General features: G+C 38.1%; 1 protein-coding gene across 2 annotated transcripts in view; it reads right to left on the bottom strand.

Annotated features, from left to right (window-relative positions):
• sgcd (sarcoglycan, delta (dystrophin-associated glycoprotein)) overlaps positions 1–21,760 on the bottom strand; it is a 367,182-nt gene that overhangs the window by 329,000 nt on the left and 16,422 nt on the right. The window contains exon 1 of one of the 2 annotated variants that reach the window (XM_049466603.1): positions 11,715–12,454. The exons of the other annotated variant lie outside the window; for it this stretch is intronic. The gene's annotated coding sequence lies outside the window, so the exon portion shown is untranslated. Of the gene's footprint in view, positions 1–11,714; positions 12,455–21,760 lie in introns of those variants that run through there. 2 annotated transcript variants of the gene reach the window in all.

The raw sequence follows: 21,760 nt of genomic DNA, 5'->3' as shown, positions 1-21,760 counted from the left end.
CCTCTGTTACTTGTCCTCGGTCGGTCTTTGCACTGTCCCCCGTTGTCTGTCTCTCTGCGTTTTTCTGTCTCTCTCTGCGTTTTCTTAGCCTCTCCGTGTTTCATTTGTCATTGCCCTAGGTCCTTGTTTAGTGTTTATCTCTGTTTGTTTCTAGTTCCCTAGTTTACTCCCTGTTTAGTTATTCTTATTATCTCTTGTTTGTTTTATTTATGTTCTCTAGTCTCCCTAGTTTATTTTGGTTTGTTTCGCTGTTCTTTGTTTATTTGTTTATTTATATTTATTTAATAAATTCACCTTACCTGTGTTTACGTCCGCCTCCTCGTCTCTCTGCCTGGGTCTAATCCTGACAAGTGTTCTCTTAATTTTTCCAGAGCTGTACATGCATTACACACAGAGTGATCTATTTTAAGTGTATATATTTTTTTATTTTTTGATGATTCTGGTTTACAGCAGATGAAAACCCAAAAATCAGTATCTCAGAAAATTAGAATATAATATAATTGGTACTTTTGGCAGTGTGGGCAGTGTTCCAAGTCCTGCTGGAAAATGAAATCTGCATCTCTATTAAAGTTGTCTGCAGCAGAAGGAAGCATGAAGTGCTGTAAGATATTTTCTGGAAATCAAAACTGATAGAACACATTGAATCAACACCAGCAGATGACAGACATGTCTCTCCAAACCATCACTGATCATCAGTAAATTTTACATTTCATTTGGAAATCAAGGGAGCAGAGTCTGGAGGAAGAGTGGAGAGACACACAGTCCAAGCTGCTTGAGGTCTAGTGTGAAGTTTTCACAATCAGTGATGGTTTGGAAAGTCATGTCTGTCATCTGCTGGTGTTGATCCACTGTGTTCTATCAAATCCAAAATCAGTGCAGTGTTATTCCAGAAAATGACAGCACTTACAGCACTTCATGCTTCCCTCTGTTGACAGCTTTTATAGAGATGCAGATTTCATTTTCTAGCAGTATTTGGCACACTGCCCACACTGCCAAAAGTATTAATTGGTCTTCTAAAATATTATAACTTTCTGTGACACTACTTTTTGGGTTTTCATAGGATGTGAGCCATAATCATCAACAATAAAATTCATTTTCTTTTAACTTGGTAGACCCAAGCCTAGATAGGCTTAACCCTGTGAAACTCCACGATTCACTGCATTTAGAAGACACAATAATCAATAATTGGCCAATTGAATGTTCTCAAGCTCCAGTGATAATCAAATTATATATGACCATTATTAGCGACAGCAGCTAGTGACCTTAAGTTATTCCGCACTACAAGCAATTCTGTTTGTTAAAGAATCAGATGAGACCTTTTTTTTACCTCAAATATTCAACATATTCAATATATTCAATGCAATATTTTTTCTGCTGCTACGGGCACAATACCAATACTTGGTATCAGATCGGCGCCATCTGTTTCTGTTTAGTTTTGCACGTTCAGCACTTCAGTTTGATGCAGCCCACATCACAAGTTATTGCATATGAGAAGCAAATCAATGCAGGCCACCTTGGAGTGTCTCTGAGCAAAGACAAGGGCTTATTTTATCACTTTCCACACTTCCTCTGTTCTTCAAATTGGAAAGCGGCTCCGCTACCTGAGTACTTCTGACTTCCATCAGCCGAGAGTGTTGTTAGGTCAACCTTGGTCTGACTTACGTTTGATTGAGTACCACTCTAATAGGCAAACAGAGGCAGGCTTCCGAGTCAGAGCCTCGCGTTAAAGAAACATATTAGCAATTAATTTTGCTACAGTTGTGTATTCCGCCAGAACTCATTTTTGTGAGTATATTTATAGATCTGCCTAGGCCAACATTTTTCCACGGTTGGAAGAAAGAAAAAAAAAATCAATCTCTCAGCAACAAATCTACTTTCAAGTGACAGACTCCAACAGGAGACGGAGTCTACCGGGAGCCCTAGGGGTTCAAGCAGAGCTGAAGCTTGATGTAAGAGACTCAACTGTGTAGGCAGTAGGAAAAACATACTTGAGAAGAACGTTAATGGACCCAGTAGATGTAGAAAAGCAAACAAGAAAGTCACTTTGCATCGAATTCAAAGTGCGGTGGCTTTTTGAAAAAAAAAAAAAAAGAAAAAAAAAGAAAAGAAGAACTCAATGTGCTAAAATGTAACAACAAGGCAAATTGATGTCTGTAGGGTTTTGTTTTGCCGCTAACCTCAACAGTATGGATTATCTAATCGTACTTAATTAAAAAAGACCAATACTTTTGAGTTCAGATCCAGAGAAAAGCAGGTTTTTGCGGTTCGATCACACTTGGCTGGCTGGCATGACGGCTTCAAACTGCTTACCAAACGTTGAACAGAAATATATATACACACACAAACATGTACGAAAACACACACACATATTAATATACATGATTTTACGCATACAAGAAAATGAAACAGTGCTCTTGATTATACACAAGGACATAGAAATACTTAAGAAGTTATTAAGTCCCTAAAAAGTCATTAGTTCTAAAAACTAGTCTTCTTCCCCGCAGGATATGACTGGTGTCCCCCCCAACAAACTGCTGTCTTACTTCCTGGCTTGATGTTATGTAATTCTGTGTGGGACATCTGAGTTTTACTGAGATTCAGTCCTCTCTACTATTTTCCTACTAAAGATCTTATATTGATCAAACTAATAAGTAACAAGTATCAAAACTCCCAACATGTTAATCTTTAATAATGTGAAATCTCAAACAGAATTTATTGATTTTCATTCTAAGTTGCAATTTCCCGCTGTAGTGTACCAGCATGCAACAGGAAAATCAACAAAACTCACATAGAAACTTACATATAAGTTCAAGAGCATTTAGGTCGATAAGTACAGTAAGACCTAATTGGCTGTTTATTTGGCTGTTGCCCCCTCCTAAGATGCACCCATGGTTGGAAAACCATAACTAAATTGCCTTCTTGAGTCAACTGGCTGCAATTCTTGTGGGACAAAATGTACTCTTTCCTGCAATAGTGATGATAATTATGATAAGGTGCCCTCTAGATCAAGACAATTTGTCAAGAAATTTGTCTTCATAATTGCTCATATATGGGTGCCCTTCTGCCCGTTTGCCAGGAGAAAAAGTTTAAATGCAGTCATGAAAATTGATTTTTTTTCACATCTTCCCTACACACCTTATAACAGTCACTGCCAATGTGACTAAAGCTCTATCTGGATGGGATTAGTTTCTCAGGGGGACATCTTTTAAATATATTTCGCACTTCTACTCAGTGATAAAACTCTTGCATCCGGACTGCATAAAAAAAAACAAGAGGACCAGTGAGATTTTTTTTTAGCATTCTCGGTCACATGACATCACGTTCAGTAGCTCCTCCGTTTCCACTCGCTGTTGTGTTTACGTGGATCTCCATAGAAACGAGCACTCAAAGTGTACGTAAATATGGTGCACGGCAGTGGAAAAATAGCTATTTTATTAAGCGCAAGGTGATGAAACTCAGAGATGTCCGTCCGGATGGGATTAAAATTACCAGAGGACCACAAAGTTCAGCAAAAAACAGTAGGTAAATCAGCCTGTAATTTTCTCAGAGGACGTCTGATGAAAACACCTGTTTAATCTGGACAGGAATAAAATCACAAAAGAGGACCTCAGGAACCCATAAGAACCGAATCCCATCCGGATAGGGCTTAAGGAGTAATTTTCTGGCCGATGAAATTGATTATATACAGTACAGTGTATACATATTACACTGGTATCTATGGAGTCTATGGGTAACAATACTAGTGCAATGCTAGTGTCTCCACAGATTGTATTCACTGTTTTGTACAGAGTACTTGAGTGGGCTCAGATGTTTGGATATTTGCAGCAGAGCCCAACATATCAAGTGTTCCATCATTTTGCACAGAAAAACAACAGGCTTGATATTGGAAAATAGAAAATAGATGGATGTTCCCTTCATCTAAAACCACGCTACAAGCTACAAGTTTTGGGTGTAATTCATTATTAAGATCCTAAATCTCTGCACCCAGCCATCCCTGAAAAATAGATTGGGGGGGAATAAGAAAATCTAATTCCGAAAGCTCATTAGTCAATGCGGCCAAGCATTCAACAGGTAAATATGACCATCATTCATACAGTCAATGTGATCCATAATCCATTTGCCTGCATTATCATACCAGAGGATGCTCCCTACGCCGATCCCCGGTGGAATCCATAAGTGTAAACATCCGATTATTCATTTATTTATGATATGCACACAATGCATGTGTTCTTCTGTCGGGCTCCTGGTGAATGCATGCTTTATATCCAATTTGAGGCCTGCAGGGCATGGGAATAAATTCCATAAATTTTAGCTTTCGCTTTCATGAAGTGCAACAGAGGAATTACAGCCAAATCAAATCACAGCTCGCGAGGTTAGTGAACGAGTGACTCATATAACAAGGTGACCCTAAGCCGGCCGCAGTGAATCCGGCTGCTCCGGGGCTATTGGAGCACTGCGCAGTCCCCTTCGGACTGAGCGACGAACCAGGCCTCGCGAGGAACAATATACAGCATATTTGTGAGCTTAACTATGCGCCGGCGGCTGCCGTGCCACATTTGTTCCTGCGGCGCAACCGGCGAGGCACGTCTGCAGATGGCAATCAAATAATGAATGCGCTTTCTCCCCCACAGCCATCACCACCAGCAACACCTTCCCTCCCATCCGCAGCATTCAGAGGCCCCTCGTCCGATCAGTCCGGCGACTGTCGGCCCGCCCTAAACATACAGACATCTCGGCGGCGCAGACGGAGGACGTTGACAAAGATTTCATTCTCCCGCGTGGAACTGCGGGACAGCTTTTTGCAAGATAAAGGAATGAAATAAATAAAAAGGCAAGGAAAAAAGCAGGTGATGGGACCGGGAGGTTTGCCGAAGCAAAGCAGGCTTTTTTCCCTGCCACTAGAAAGGGAGCGAGGGGGCTCTAATAGCGTTTGGACAGATGTGACAGAGCAAATGGAGTCCCTAGCTTTTCAGGGGAGGGCTTTTTGATGAAACTCTGTCAAACGCTATCCTTGCCAGCGCTTTTCTCCAGAGCCAGGCTCCACGTAGGACGGGACTCTGCATTAACCATAATGTCTCAATTTGGAGATGCTGTTGGGGCGGAAAGAACGATGAATGAAAAGTAAAGCACCCAAATGGCATCGGAGTTTGTGTGACAGTGCAAAGCGAGCAAATGCTAGGAAATGTTCAGCGTCTACTGTATGTTTCATTGACTATTTTTTTTAGTTTATTTATTCAACCAACTGTATGGCTTATGGATTAGGACAATGGTTTGTCTTAATATGGGGTCACTTATTTACAGTACTAAAGGATGTGGAAGAACAGTCTGAATAATTTATTTCCATGTACACCATGTATTTCCATACACCAGATACCTTACAATCAGACTCTTGGATTTTGGTGTCTATATTGGTGAAAGGAAGCATATAAAGAGTTTTTGAATACAACTACAAATGTCACAGGTCTGCTCAAACTGGCATTGTTTTTCTGTGTTGTGTTTGGATTTTGTGCGCATGCTTGCTTTGGTAATAACTTAAATACAATACAAAAAAATAAATAAATAAATAACATCCAACAATTAGAGAAGCTTTTGTAGACAGATATCAATGAGAAGCTATTCTTGCCAGCACTCTTCTTCAAACAACTGAGTTAACAAGGCCGTCATTAGTGACTAAATGTTGCTTCTCTTCATGGATTCCCAAGAAATTTTGTAAAACAGACATTTTAATCTCTGAATTGAGCATCCAGAGTGTTAAATCTGGGATTATCTGTAGAAAATTTCAGTCAATGTATGTCTTGGATCAGGACAAATCTTGAATCTTGATCTTATTTCAGCTTTAGTGCAAACTTTCAATCCAGCATCTAGAAGAACAGTGTGAAATAATTATTGCTAGTATAGTACATACCCCAATTTACCTACAAGCACCTGCAGTGGTTGATTGACTCTTGGATATTGGCATCTACTGTACATGTGGAAAAATAAATAATTAAAAGTAACCCAAGCTTCTAAAGCAACTACAAAGACTTCTCAAACTGGTTTAATTGCTTTCTGTTGTGTTTGGCATGTGTGTGCATGCTCACTTTGAAACTTCAACAAGACAAATTAAAGTACATCCAACAATAAGGTAAGATTTTTGTACACGGATAATGGAAATAAGACTCTTCATTAACCATAATGTCCAAGTCCCAGTTTGTAGATGCTGCTATTGGTGGAAAGAATGATGAAAATTAAAGTTCCTAAATGACCTAAGAGGGTCCAGAGCTACCAAAGACAAGAAACTGTGCAGTGACTGTGCAGTTTTTATAGGCTAATCATCATTATTCCAATCATCATATAGCCAATCTATGGGTTGAATTTAGACAATGGTTTGTCTTAATCTAAGGTCACTTATTTCAGCTTTAGTACAAACACTCACTTTAATACTAAGGACTCTTGGATATTGGCATCTACTGTAAATGGATGAAAGAAAGAATATGAAGACTATTTAAAAAGAACCCAAACAATTCCAAATTAAAGTACATCCAACAATGAAGTGCATTTTTTTTGCAAATGCTCTTCTCGAGGACATAATGGAACACTGCATAAACCATAATGTCCTAATTTTGAGATTTTTGAGGTTTTATTGGCTAATCAGCATTATTTATCCAGCCAATATATATAGTATCTTGGATTAGGACAAGACATTTTCTTTTTAATTCAAGCTCACAGATACCAGCTCTCATTCCCACAATTCTCCCACTCCACAACTCTAAGAATCTGGGAGAACAGTATGGAAAAATGTTTAGACTGCAAGCATATGATATATACGTTTCTCAGACTTTTCATGTGTTGAGATGATTGTTCACACTGTTTTTAGTAAGTTATCCAAAAGGATTTGCATGCCTAGACACCACAAAAGGCTACTGTAACAAGATGGCTATCGTCAATGACTAACTTTTGACGCTCTCCTTGGATTGTCGTTGTTTGTCCCACTTGGAGTAATGCAACTAACCCATTAAAAACATTGAGAAACATTTGAGAGGCCAAAGACATGTTTTTTTAGCTGTCCAGACCATCAAACATCAATCTGAGTACATTCTCAATGTACCAAAAATCGTCAAAATGGGCTAGCAGTCTTAACACAGCCTAACTGTCATCTGCGTACACCGGTTACCTTACAAGCACCTGCAGAAGTTGCTAGACTCTCAGATATTGGCATCTGTGTGGGCGAGAGGAAGAATATGATGAATATTTGAAAAGAACCCAAGCTTCTGAAGCAACTACAAACGACTCGGGTCTGCTCAAATGCCGGCCTACATACATTTAGCGACAATACAACGCAGGAGGCAGGTTGTACCTGATTAAACTTTCATCTGGCCCATTTTTTAGGTCATAAGAGCCAAGATGAGGAGAACCCCTATGAGTTCAATGACATCCTGAAGCCTCTGATCAAACCCATGCTACCACACAGCACAGATCAAAAGAAATCCACAGTGCCGAAGCTGTTTACTGTCAACAACTAAAAAAAAAACATCAGTCAGAGTCTTTACTTGTACTTCCTAATGCGATTATTACCTTATTAAAAGATTTTACACAACTGTTCAAGCTGAGTTATGCTGGATAGCTGAAATAGCTTCGATTTGGACCATGCTGGTTGACCAAAATGACTAGCGAAAGGAAAATGCAATGCCTTGTGAAACAAACACTACATTAGTGATTAGCTTGTTAACTGGGTAGCTTACCAGCATAGACTATGTGTTCACCTGGTGTGTTGATCAGCTTTTCAACCACCTTGATCATCAATCAAGACCAGCTTAGACCAATCAAAAAGCAAATAAAAGAAAAGGCTAGTCTTCAGATTGATTTTTCCATCCTAAACAAACATGACCACCTTCTTATCTTGTTGTGTAAGTCTGCTTTTGCTTTCTGTAGATGTCTGTTTTAGTCAGTGTAGTATGCCTACTAAGGGAAATTATAAATGGGAATCACAAGAGTGTGAACCAGTGTAGCGAACTGTGGTACATGATGTCTACATGGCATCCCCTTGAACGCTAGGTTAATTATTCAGCTATTAATCCATTAATGCACAAACATTTGGGAATTATGGAGTTCCACAGGGTTCTATGATAGGGCCTGTAAAAGGGTTGTTAATAAAGAATCGAGTATTACTGTTGAGAATAGTTGAGAACTAAAAGTAACGAACTGAAGTGTGGGCTTACATCCAGAGACTAGTTTAGAAAGTTACAGATGGAAATAAACTGTATAGATTCCAATATTTAATATTTTTTATATATAGTCACTGTCCAATGAAAAACATGTCTCTCCAAAACAGCAACTTTACAGGAAAGAGAAAAAAACCTTCTAAACCTTCAATGGAAGTCAATGTAAAAAGAGTTTATTTAAGCTCATTTTAAAGTTTTTCTATTTATCAGGACAATTGTATGCATGTGATTAAATAGCATTTTTTAGTTTGGATATATTCATGCTACTAATGCTGGCTAAATAATTGGGTTATGGCTAATTTAAGTCAATACTCAATCAATAGTTTTGAATCAAAACTTATCATGAAAAAACATATAGACAAATATATTATTTTAATATATATTTTAGAACGCCTGTAACAGCAGAGCATTGTACCATAATTAATTTTATAAGACAACGACAACTATTATTATTATTAGTATTGAAATTATACACAGTCATTCTTTCCCCCACTTTGCACCTTACCTTAGAGAAAAGACCTTTCTAGTTAATGTCCATATGGTAACTTTTTACTCAAACAATTTGCTTTGAGTACGATAAGCTTACTCAACAGTAACAGTGACGTAAATATACCCCGAAATCAAGGCAGTTTTGTGAGCAGCTTGTTATTCTCGTTTTCTCATTTTTAATGCATGGTGGTCTTGCAGCCTCAGATTACAAATTTATTTAAACACACACTGGATTCTTTGCCTCCTGGTGTCGGTTTGAACTCGGCAGCTCCTGACTTTATAGCCTGCCGTGCGTTCGCCCCAACACTTCAAAAGAAAGACTAACGATTGACGAATTGTCTCTATTTTTTTTTTTTTTCATTTTTATTTATTTAATTGTTTAATTTTTGTATATTTCCTTCACACTTCACTGTAAAGTCTGTGCTTTTAGCCTCTTCCTTTTCCTTTTTTTTTTTCTTCAGTGCACTTCAAATGCAAACTGGGAGCCACCAATTAAGCCTGGGCTTGTAGTATTCTAATTAGAGTGTAAAAATAATCCTCCTGTTTCCTTCCCCCTAGGACCATAGGAGATGATATGCACGCCTCCCACCCCAACAGGATTTATAAGCAATCACCAAAAAAAACGACTGTGGCAGTGTGAAAGAGAAAGTTCTGTTATTTAAGGAAAGCAGAACATTGCCCAGATAGCATGTCAATATGGTGCCTGTATGGGAACTAGAAAGATATTTCCATGGTTGCCATGTGGGCCCTGTATAGAGATGCCAGCGATTGACCATGTCAAGGTCAATAAAATGACTGGGAGTGGTTAAATATGGGCTACATTTGGGTAGAACTTTGGACATAAGGGCTCTAGATGGCCTATGTAACATTTAGATGGTCTAATGGTCTAAAAAAAAAAACTATTACCTCAGAGCCCATAATACCTGAAACCCACCTAACCCGAATTCCACATTTGTATACTCCACTTGATCAATTAATAAATGAATGAATTAAGTTACAATTCTTACACAATCTGTAATATACAATTAATCAAATCTCCCTGTTTCTAGACTGTGGAAGGAAACTCCACCCAGATATGGACTTGAACCCAAAACCTCAATACCAAGAAGCAAATGTTCTAATGACCAAGCACATACCACCCAATGATAATGCTAATTTTCCCATCTTTTTCAAACAAAATGTGGACCAGAGCCAAAAGGTGACACTTTCTCAAAGACAACACAGACTACACAGATACACCCCCTTCCCCCAAATCCCAATTACATCAGAGGTTTAAAAACCTCTACTTCCTTTTCTTCTTCCTGGCAGCAAAACTTTCTGCTCTCTCAGCTCCCAGGGCTAAGACTGAGAGTTTTGTCACTGCTTACTTGCCATATGGGAGACTATCTGCACCTAATTCCCTTCTCTCTGTCAATTGATTTCCTTCAAAACCGCCGAGGTATTTCTCTCTCCTTTCGGCCAGGCAGGCTGCCAGCTCGCCCTCGAGCTCCTCATTAGACTCTCCAGTGCAATCGAGTTCTTTAGGACCATCTCTTCTACCCCTCCCAACATCCTCCTCCCCCCTCCGCCCGCCTCCATCTCCGGCATTTCTCCGCCAGACGAATCCGTCACCAAGTCTAGAGCACTCGAAGTCTTGAATACAGCTTAAAGATGCAATTGCACTTTTCTACAATGACCTTTCTGCAAATGAGGATGGGGAGCTGCTAGACTGGTCGTTGGGTAAGGTACGAGCCTGGAATGAAGGAGAGAGTGAAAGAGAGAGGGGAGAGGTGGAAGGGAATGGAAGGTTTAGGGAGGAGAAAGTGATGAGAGGCCACAAACGTATTCACTTTCTCAAATCTACTCAGGCTTGGCATGTAATGAAGGAAAGAGATAGTAAGTGAAAGGCCAAGAGAAGGGCTAAGAGGGTTTTAGGAAGAAGAAGGTGATGAGGGTCTGCAAATGTATGTACTTACTCAAATATACTCTTATCTACACTTGGTCAGGAAAGTTGAGAAGCAGCTTGGGAGTGTAAAAAAGTAGCTTTCAAAAGTACCTTTTGATAAAGTCTGCTTCAAGTTCAAGTTCCATGGAAACCACTCAAAGAAAAAAAGACAAAACATCTTCTTGGAAACCTACGAGTTCAAAGCTGCCAGATCTTCTAAAAGAGATGAGTGGAGTAGGTCTGCCTAATGGATTAGATTTTTGGATTTATGCTTCGTTATGAGTCGTTAGCATATGTTGATGGTTGAGTAGAGAGTCAGTCATTGCTCTTCCTAGCAAATGAAGAAAAACAGAAAAAACAACACTGAACAAGCCTGGCCTCAAATAAACTGATTCGCTTCATTACTTTGCACCAGAATTGGTACTCTGTCAGACATCACCTGAGCCCACAGCTCCTGTGTAATATTTGAAAAGGCCTGTGGCTACAATCTTTGGAGGCACCATGTGGCTCAATTCAACAGTACACACATGGTGCTCAGAGGGGAGATGCATGGAAGTGTACACAAGTGCCACTTGCAGCTGGGCTGTACTGTATTTGTATTTGAGGAATGTGTCAACCAAGTACCAGGCAACTCGGCGCACCTTGGAGCTTTGTGTTCATTGTATTTATTTATTTTTTATTTTTTTTATTTGTTTGTTTTTAACAGTGCCTACTGAAACTTTACGGTCTTTTGAGGAGCCTTCTGAAAGAATCTCCGGAGCAAATGTCTCAACATGCTTGAGACATTTTGCATACAGATCTGTGTCAGGACATTCCCTCAGGACCTCTCAATAACATCACTTGAGCAAAGGGATCTTCTCACGATCGTGACACCACCAGCATGCAAATCATCCGGTGCATAATACACCAACAAGTTCCACAGTATGGGCAAAAGGAAGCTTTGCAGAAACGGTTCAATCGCATGTTTAGGTAAGGCTTGGTAAACTCTACGGACTACACACAAGGCGCTGGACCAGACTTCCATCGCCACATTACCAGAACGCTTGCGCTCCAGAATCGCAACCTGCCAAACACACCAACATTAAGATGAGAACTCTTACCTCTTTGTCAGATGCCGACAATCGCAGCCTTGAAGGGGTCAAAGCATGGAGCTGGAGAGCTGCCAGTGCCTCCTTATCTCTATGCCTGGCAAAGCTAGTGCCAAGCCCGCAGCAAGAAGGAAAAGGGGAAGTAGGAGAGGAGGAGAAGAGGAGGAAGGAAGAACGTCTACCAAAGTGGGGGATCTGCCTTCAGGGTGGGCTCCATGGGTCTCAGGAAAGAAGGGGCAGCCGGAGCCCCCTGTGGCTGGCTGGAAGCGAGAGTGGATCTGTGGGGCAGGAGAAGCTGGAGAGAGCAGCTGGGAAAGTGGCAGTAGTCCTGGCAGCTAGTAGTAGTAGTAGTACGGCAGCAGAGCAGGTAAGACTGAGCATCCTCCAGTGGGTGGGTGGTGTGGTGGTAGTGGGATGGGTGGGAAAAGGGGAGGTAAAAAAAGGTTTGGGGTGGCAGATCCACAGAGAGCGAAAGAGCGCCTGTAAAATCCTCAGCAACGGCGGCTCAACATTGCGCATCGTCCACGGGCAACCGCGACTCTCCTGCACTCCGCATCCTTCTGGCTGGCTTTATTTATCCCGGACTGAAGCGAAGAGAGCAGGCAGGAGAGAGGGAGCACGAGAGAGTGAGAGAGAGAGCGAGAGAGTGAGAGAGAGTGTGTGCACAAGAGAAAGAGAGAGAAGGAAGGAGAGGGAGGGAGAGCAGACGGGAGGGTGAAGGAACGAATGCAGACCGAGAGAGAGTGTGAGAGAGAGGAAAAAAAAGAGAGAGCAAGAGGGAAGAGAGGGAACACTCACACTGTCAGTGACTACATTAGAGGCGCTGAGTAGGTGGAGTTTTCTTTGCAGCAGAGACTACGATTTGAAGAAGAGAGAGAAGGAAAGAGAAAGAAAGAAAGAAATGCACGCAAAGACATTGGGTTAAGAGACACTGACCAAAAAAAAAAGGGGTTTTGGTTAAACCAAAAGAGGTTAATTGAAGGAGGCGACGGAAAGCAGATAAGAAGAGAAAGACACTCAATGAAGACTGATAAGATGAGACAGCACAGCTGCTTTGAAATTGGCAAATTATCTGCCCTAATTCTTTAATCTAAGGCTGAGGCATCTCGACGCACCCACGACTGAGCACACTGTGAAGTGTTGCACAGAGATTGAGTGCAATTCTTCAGCGCAAGGTTTCTTCTCCTGTGGAAGTTTCTGCCGATCCAAAACTTAGCCAAGCTAAAAAATGACACAGCTTTCTTTCACAATTCTTTGATTTGTAAACTTCGGGCAATATTTTGCTTGTTTTTATAGTTGACCTTTGTATGCTTTACATGATGAATGAACAAATAAAGTTATAATTCCTGTACAATTTATCTCCATGTTTCTGACCTGTGGGTGGAACTCCACCCAGATAGGAACTTGAACCCAAGACCCCAATGTTAAGAGGCAAATTTGCTAACCACCAAGCCACCCTACCGCCCAATGATAACAGATTTAGTGCAATTCTTTGGTGCAAGGTTTTTTTTTTACTATGGAAATTTCTACTGATCCAAAACTGAACATTCATACTATAGTGTATACTTTAGCCAAGTTAAAAACGTCCTGAACTCACAGCTTTCTTGCTTGTAGGATGCTACAACCACAGTTCGCTAATTTGTTAACTTCAGACAATAGTGAGCTTGTTGTTCATCGTTGACCTTTGTAGGCTTCACATGATTAAACAAATGGAGTTATAATTTCTATATAATTTATTTCTATGTTTCTGACCTGTGGGAGGAAACTCCACCCAGATAGGGACCCAAGGAACCCAAGACCCCAATGCTAAGAGGCAAACTTGCTAACCACCAAGCCACCTTACCGCCCAATGATAACAGATTTAGTGTAATTCTTTGGTGCAAGGTTTTTTTACTATGGAATTTTTTACTTATGTAAAACTGAACATTCATACTATAGTGTATACTTAAGCCAAGCTAAAAACTCACAGCTTTCTTTCTTGTAGGATGCTCCACCACAGTTCTCTGATTTATTAACTTCGGACAATAGTGATATTGTTGTTCATTGTTGACCTTTGTAGGCTTCACATGATTAAACAAATGAAGATATATATATATATATATATATATATATATATATATATATATATATATATATATATATATATATATATATATATATTGTGTACAATTTATCTCCATGTTTCTGACCTGTGGGAGGAAACTCCACCCAGGTAGGGACTTGAACCCAAAGTTCTTTTCTGATTTGTAAATGTTGTGCAATATTGAGCTTGTTGTTCATCATTGAGCTTTGTATGCTTTACATGATGAATGAAATGAATTCCTAGACAATTTATCTCCATGTTTCTGACCTGTGGAAGGAAACTCCACCCAGGTAGGGACTTGAACCCAAGACCCCAGTGCTAAGAGGCAAACAACCACAGTTCTTTGATTTATTAACTTCAGGCAATATTAGGCTTAATCTTCATTGTTGACCTTTATATTCTTTACATGATGATTGAAAAAATGAAGTTATAATTCTAATTATTAAAGCAATCTCCTTGTTTTTGGACTGTGGGAGAAAGCTCCACCCAGATAGGGACTTGAACCCATGACCCCAGTGCTAAGAGGCAATTGTGGCAACTACCAAGCCACCCTAGTGCCCAATGATAATTCCAGTTTTCGCTGGGTGTATTGATATTTCTGAAAACCGTTTTTTAAAAACTGATATTTTTCCTAAGCTCACAGCATTCTCATAGGATGCTACAAATACAGTTTTTTTATTCGTTAACTTCGGGCAATATTGAGCTTGTTGTTTAGGATGAAGAAATCGATAAATGACTAGCACTTCTAGCACACTGCGTACAGATGCTTAATTGCTTTGCTTTTCTAAAAAAAAAGGTTTTCTTCCGCTGATGAACTGAATTCTTACTTGCTTCAATGCTTCAGGGCCGCTGAGGGTTGGGCTTCAATAAAATATTTACCCAAGTTCCTTGAAGTGATAGTAACAGTGATAGTCATAAAAAAACATTTGAAAAAGAGTTGCTGTGGCATTTTTTTAATTTTTTTATTGGTTGTAGGGAGTTGCAATGGTGTTTCTTGCTGGTTGCTTTAGCATTGCTCATTGCTAGGTGGTTCATAAGGTGTTGCTAGGTGGATATTAAGGTGTTGCTGAAGTTGTTGGTTTTGCAATATCCCTTGAGTGGCACATCAAATGGATGTGACACAAACATTGATAGTTCAATAAAACTAGGAAAGGACTTGCTGTGTTGTTTTTTAAGTGGTTGTAGGTGGTTCCAATGGTGTTCCTAGTGGGTTGCTTTAGCATTTAAGGTGTTGCTAAATTAGAGCTGTTGGTTACTGATGTTTTGCAATATGACTGCTAAGGTGTTGCTATGCAAAAACAACATTAAATCTATTTTTTTAAGACATGCAATGTTGGGTTTTAATCAGAGTTTTATACCAGTTCCTTGGGTAGCACTTCAAATGGAAGTGATAGTAAGATAGTGGTTGTAGGTGGTTGCAATGGTGTTCCTAGTGGGTTGTTTGGCATTGCTAGGTGGTTGATAAGGTGTTGCTAAAGTAGAGCGGTTGGTTATTAAGGTTTTGCAATGTGACTGCTAAGGTGTTGCTAAGCAGTTGCAAAGGGTACCGGTTGGTTTTTAAGGTGTTGATATGTAGTTATAAATGGGAGTAAATAGTAGGAACAACTGATGAAAAAATGACATTTTATAAACATTTATTGTCTGTGGGGCAAATTAACCTGTAGGTCATGGGCTTGGCCAAAAATTAACGGAAGTGAATAGGAGGAACAAGGGATTTAAAAAAGACAAATTGATAAATAGACAAGTGTCCATATGTCTAAGTTAGTAAAGCTGTAGATTAGTGTTCAGTTACTTATTGTAAAGGAAAGAATGACGTTTGGTGCATTTTAGGAAACCGAAGCTCTATGACTTGGGCAGGTGTGAAAATGAATGAAAGTAAATTGTAACAATAAAGGATTAAAAAATAAAATGACGAGTAAACGAGTGCAGGTGAAAATGTTTTGTTTTTGGGGTCTGATTTTATGACAAAAATGCTGCAGAAGAAAAAAAAACAGAAGATAAAGAAGAAGATGAAGAAGCAGCAGCAGCAGAAGAAGAAGAAGAAGAATTTTAATCAGATAAAAATGTAGTCGTTTTGCGATATACATTCCATCCATAAAATAAATAAGAAATCAACCGAAACTGATTGAAGAGGCCTAATAAATCACTCTGTTTGCGAAGATAATCAATATTATTGGTCTCTGAGGAAATACAGATAAATCCCAGTACTGATTAAGGATGATTATAATTTTGTCTCACACACACAGCAACACACACAGCAACACACAGACACACACATATATTTTAGAGTCCTTTCATGTTTTTGCTAGAAGTTCCACTGCAATGCCAATTTTACAACTTCATGCAAATAATACTAAAAAATGATATTTTACATGAGGGACTGTTGGGCTTATGAGTACAATCACTCCTGTTTTGCTGAGTCTGAACGTTCTCTTCAAACCCAAAGCCTCACAGAGAGCCAGCTTTAGGACACATTCAAATGCATAAAGTTCACCTAGCGGACATGAGCTATTCTAGTGTTAGAGCCACACAGTGCAGTGTGAATTAAATCAGGGGACTGTGTGTGTATATATGTGTATGTGTGTGCGTGTGTGTGTGTGTGGTATAGTTATGTACCTCAGCAAGTCAAATATAATTTTCTATCATCAGCTGAACAGAGTGTGGAGAAGCTAGGCACAAACAGAAGTGCTAGACGGACAAAAGTAAACCTGTTGCCTGGCAGCCAAACCTGACCCTTAAAACCTGCAATACCTGCACTTTTTGACTTGTGAAATAGTTCATCTCTTTAAATATATATATTTTTATAGAGCTATTTAATAGACAGATAGACACACAAAGCTATGCTGTGCACTTTTTGACTTTGAAATAATTAAATTATATTTTTTGTAGCTATCAACATTTTCTTCTCTTTCCTTGGATTTTAGATAGATAGATAGATAGATAGATAGATAGATAGATAGATAGATAGATAGATAGATAGATAGATAGATAGATAGATAGATAGATAGATAGATAGATAGACCTCAAATAATGCAAAGAAAACAAGTTCATATTCATAAAGTGTAAAGAGTTCAGAAATCAATATTTGGTGGAATAACCCTGGTTGGTTTTTATCACAGTTTTCATGCATCTTGGCATGTTCTCCTCCACCAGTCTTACACACTGCTTTTGGATAACTTTATGCCACTCCTGGGGCTTGAGTTCAAGCAGTTCAGCTTGGTTTGATGGCTTGTGATCATTTATCTTCCTCTTGATTATATTTCAGAGGTTTTCAATTTGATAAAATCAAAGAAACTCATCATTTTTATGTGGTTCCTAATTCTTCATCAGTGATCACGGGACGCTGAATATTTCTGGTTGAATGTCGGTGGACTATTTTCAATTCAGCAGTGACAATGAGATGTTTAAAAACTCCAGCAGCACTGCTGCATCTGATCCACTAATACCAGCGCAACACACACTACACATTAAACAATAAAGATCAGGAAGAAAAGAGGATAATTATGCAGAAACAGAAGGACTACAAGTACAGTATCCACATATACAGTAGATATGATATACTAACCTTTTCTGTCCTTTCTTTCTTACTCCTCCACTAACTGTTTTGTATCCTGGTTACATAGTCCTGTGCCTACACAGAAACCTTAACCTTAACCTAAAATATATATTTTTTTCATCTCTTTTATTTCTCATATTTATATATACTTTTTCAAATAAAAGCTTTTTTATGTCTTCTATTTTATCTCAGAACATTGGAATGTTGCTGCTGCGTCAAAAAACTAATGTTTTTTTTTTAGGTAACATTTATATAATACTGTATAATACTGTTCTAACCAGAAAACAATGAATAATTAACTACATTAACACTACATTTAAATTTCTCAGATTAACTAGATTAAAACATTAACCACTGACTAATTACTCAGTGGGTGGTACTGAACTAATGATTAAGGTAATTCACAGTAAATTTAAACTCTTTTTAATATTGGGCATTAACTGACTACTATTCATTAGTTCCTGGACTGCACAAAAAAATCTCTTTTAAAGGCAATAAATCTGTTTTCTATGTTTAAGGAATACTGATCTTAATCAGTATTAACAGAATGTTTAAAGTAATTTTATTTAATTTTATACAATTAATTTTAACCCTTTCAGACCTGAATTATTTCCAGTGATAAAAAATAAAAATAAGAATTTTTATTTTTTTTGTTTGCAATGCATTTAAAAATAAGATTCAGTAAAGTAATAAATAAAATGATAAAAAAGGTTATTATTTGTATTTTTTAACATTGTATTTTTACTCTACACATATAACCTTTTGTTGTTGTTTTTTTAGTTTTTTTTTTTTTCTTTTGTTGATTTTTTTTTTCTTCCAATGTAGTGGGCAAGGCTTAACTGCTGTTTGATTGGCTGATAAACAAATTTTCTGAAGGACAGCCGGTCTTAATCTTAGTTGTGTGAAAGAATATCCAATAAAGAAGAAAACACATGATGCCCATTGGAATGCACTCAGGGTCTGACAATTACAATTAAGTCATTTTATGCAGTAATAAAATACACCAAAATTCATCAGGTTTTTCTGATGCTTGAGTCCAAATTTAAGCCAAAAAACACTAATTTTTGCTTGATATTGTTGCCCTTTCTAGGTATGTGTTATAACTGATTATTAATGATTTTTAAGGCATTTACAAACTAATTAGTAACTATTAATAAACTAATTGTAAACCATTTATAAACCCTTTATAAAGGTAGTCTTATTTTAAAGTGCTACCTAGATTTTTTCTAGTTTTTTTTTTCCAATTAACTTTTTGCAGTGTGCTCAGGTTCTTGCTTAATTACCTATTAACTATACTGCAAAAAAAATCCATTGGCAAAAACTACACAAAATATATGCAAATTAAGACAAATATATGTATATTAAGCAAAGAAAAATCTGCCAATGGAGTAAGCAAAATTTTCTTAGTAAGATTTCTTACAAAAAGCAATAGCAAAGTCTCAAAATGAGTAACACATAAATCAAGCAAAAAATCACTGTTTTTGGACACAAGAATCAGAATAACTTGATTGCTGCTTGATTTTGAGTTAAAATGACTTAAAATAAGGTACAAATTCTAAGTAAGATTGATTAAGATAATTATCTCTGAAATAAGCGAAATAATCTAACACTTACAATGCTTAGTAAGACAAAAAGTCTTATCAGAGAAGAAAATAAGATTTATTGCCTTAAATTTAGACAATTTCACTTGCTAAGATTTAGTTTTTTGCAGTGCATGAAACAGCGCTATGAATCGTTGCCAACTCTCATCAACACAAGGAGATACGTTTTCACAAAGTGGGTTGAAAGGAATAAAAATCTTTTACAGTCTTTCCCTCTTTCTCTCGCTTCACACAAACGCACACACACACACACACACACACACATATACACACACACACGTCCACATATCGTGGTAGGAGTGGGAGTTTGATTGAGCAATGCCCCTCTGATGGGGGTCATGTGGCTCTCTGTTCAGCGCACAGTGCTGGGCGTCCGGCTGAATGGAGGGACGTGTGATTGTGTCATTGTGAATGACCCAGAGGAACAGAAAGAAACAGGACATTAGTGTTAGAGGTCTCTAAAAGATCAGACCCACTCCACAACCGCTCCTGCTGAGTCAGAAGAGAGGCTACTTCTGTCAAACACCTTCTTTAACGTCCTAAACCATAGTAATCTAAAGGGTGTTGTTACAGTAAATACTAATCTGACTGATTTGTAAGTTCTGCAGTTATGTGAGCACCTGTGGAATATTACAATTTGATTAGAATTCAATAAAATTGGCACTTCTCTTCAGGTAGATCATTTCTGAGGACACTGAAACACTCTGGACACTCGATTAAACGTATCAGAAAACCCCCATGCCTTCTTTGATTCCATATTATTAAATACATTGGTAGTTTATCTGTGTTCTCGTACTATTTTTATTCCTGACATCAGATGCATCACAAATGATTTTCATTGTTTAACTACATTACCTCAATTACTGTAAACAGACACTACTATAAGAGTTATCTACTTTTATATTTATATCTAAATTTATACTTATTCTGTAATGTATAGGACAAAAGAGGGATTTAAAAAAAAGACAGGGGAAAGTCTTACAGGGGTAGTCAGAGACAGGAAGGGTCAATATCAAAATGGCAGTGATAACAAACAACATACCAGAGTGTGCATGCAAAAGGGTCAGATGGGATAAATCCAAAAGGCAGAAGGCAATGCAAAGAGGGGTAGGCAATAAATACAAAAAGGAGTCAGTAACACGAAAAAACAATCAAAAGAAACGCTTGGTAGAAAGTCTAGCAAGCTAAATTCAATACCCAGCAAGGAAACAAAGGAAACAGGGGGGTATATATATATATACAAGGCAGTGCAGGTGTGAGCAATCAGAAGCTCGGCGAACGAGAACGCCGCAGCTTCACATGATCAGGAGAGTCAGGGAAGTGTGGTGAGTGAGAATGCTGGGAAATGGAGTCTTTGTTCTGAAGTTCAGTGTCTTGATCAGGCAGACTGACAGTGTCTAAGTGAGTAAAGCTGTGGATTAGTGTTCAGTTACTTGTTGTGAAGGAGAGAATGATGATTGGTGGATTTTAGGATGCAGAAACTCTAGGACTTGGGCAGGTGTGAAAATGAATGGGAGTGGATTAGAAGAATAAAGGATGAAATCAAAATGTAGGTGAAAACAATTCATTTTTGGGGGTCTGTTATGACAAACATGCTGCAAAGGTTTAAAGAGAAGACAAAGAAGAAGAAACAGCAAAAAACAAAGAATTTATATTGGAATGCATCCATAAAAAATTAAGAAATCGACCAAAACTGATCAAACAGGCCAAGTAAATTACTTTGTTTCCAAAGATAATCTAGCTATCGATCTCTCAATTCTTTTGATGCTGAATGCAATCAAATCCTTACAGCAATGCTCCATTATCTAGTAGAAAGCCTTCTCTGAACAGTACAGACAGTGGCTTCTACTCTCTCTTTTTTTTTTAAGAGAAACAAAAGAAACCAATAAATGATCAGGTGCCTAATACATGTGTCCATATAGGGTATATTGTAATTCGACTTATAGAGTAGATATACACATATGAATAAATGAGGCGCAAAATTTGGGAACACCAGATAAACCACCTGAGACTCCACAAAAACTACTGTACCTGGGATGCCACACCACTGCAAGCTCCTAAAATAACATACAGAACTATTATACAATATTACAGCAACTGCTTGATACACCATATCAACCACCTTGCTACATGCCAAACCAGAGCAACGATTTACTGTTGCAACACCATAGCAAATACCTGGACTATCATAGCAATTGCTTAAAAAAACACTGTTAGCAACATAGCATAGCAACCGCCTGGAATATATTAGCAACCACTTCGCAACACCACTCTAAATATTTTTCTTTTTTTTTTTTTTTTTTGCATTTATGATGATGAATGGTGGTGATATTTGTAATGGCACAGACGCAGCAGTGCTGCTGGAGTTTTTAAACACGGTGTTCTCTTCATTAGACACAGCTGTGTCTGATCCATTTGTACCAGCAATTAGCAAATATTTCCACATTTCTAAATCATGATGATGATGAGGATGATGATGAATAATGTTGATATTTATGATGGCTATGATATATTCTAAATTTACATTTAATCAAAATCAGTAATATTGACAGTCCTTTCACAGATTGCATGTCTTTTTTAACCCTTTCAAACCTGAATTATCTCCAGTAACGGAACAAAAAAATTAATTTTGTAATGTATTTTCTGTCTGTAATGCACAGAAAGGAAGCCTCTAATATTCTACTTTAAAGCAATATAGCAAATAAAAATATTTCTTTATTTATTTTGCATTGGATCATATTGCTTTGGAAGCATGTGTGTAGCTAATATTTTATTTATGTCATATTGACCTTTTTATCTCATAAACCATCCCTAAACA

This window comes from Astyanax mexicanus, chromosome 17 (genome assembly GCF_023375975.1).
Source record: "Astyanax mexicanus isolate ESR-SI-001 chromosome 17, AstMex3_surface, whole genome shotgun sequence".
Classification (NCBI taxonomy): domain Eukaryota; kingdom Metazoa; phylum Chordata; class Actinopteri; order Characiformes; family Acestrorhamphidae; genus Astyanax; species Astyanax mexicanus.
This window is presented reverse-complemented; position numbering and strand designations above follow the sequence as displayed.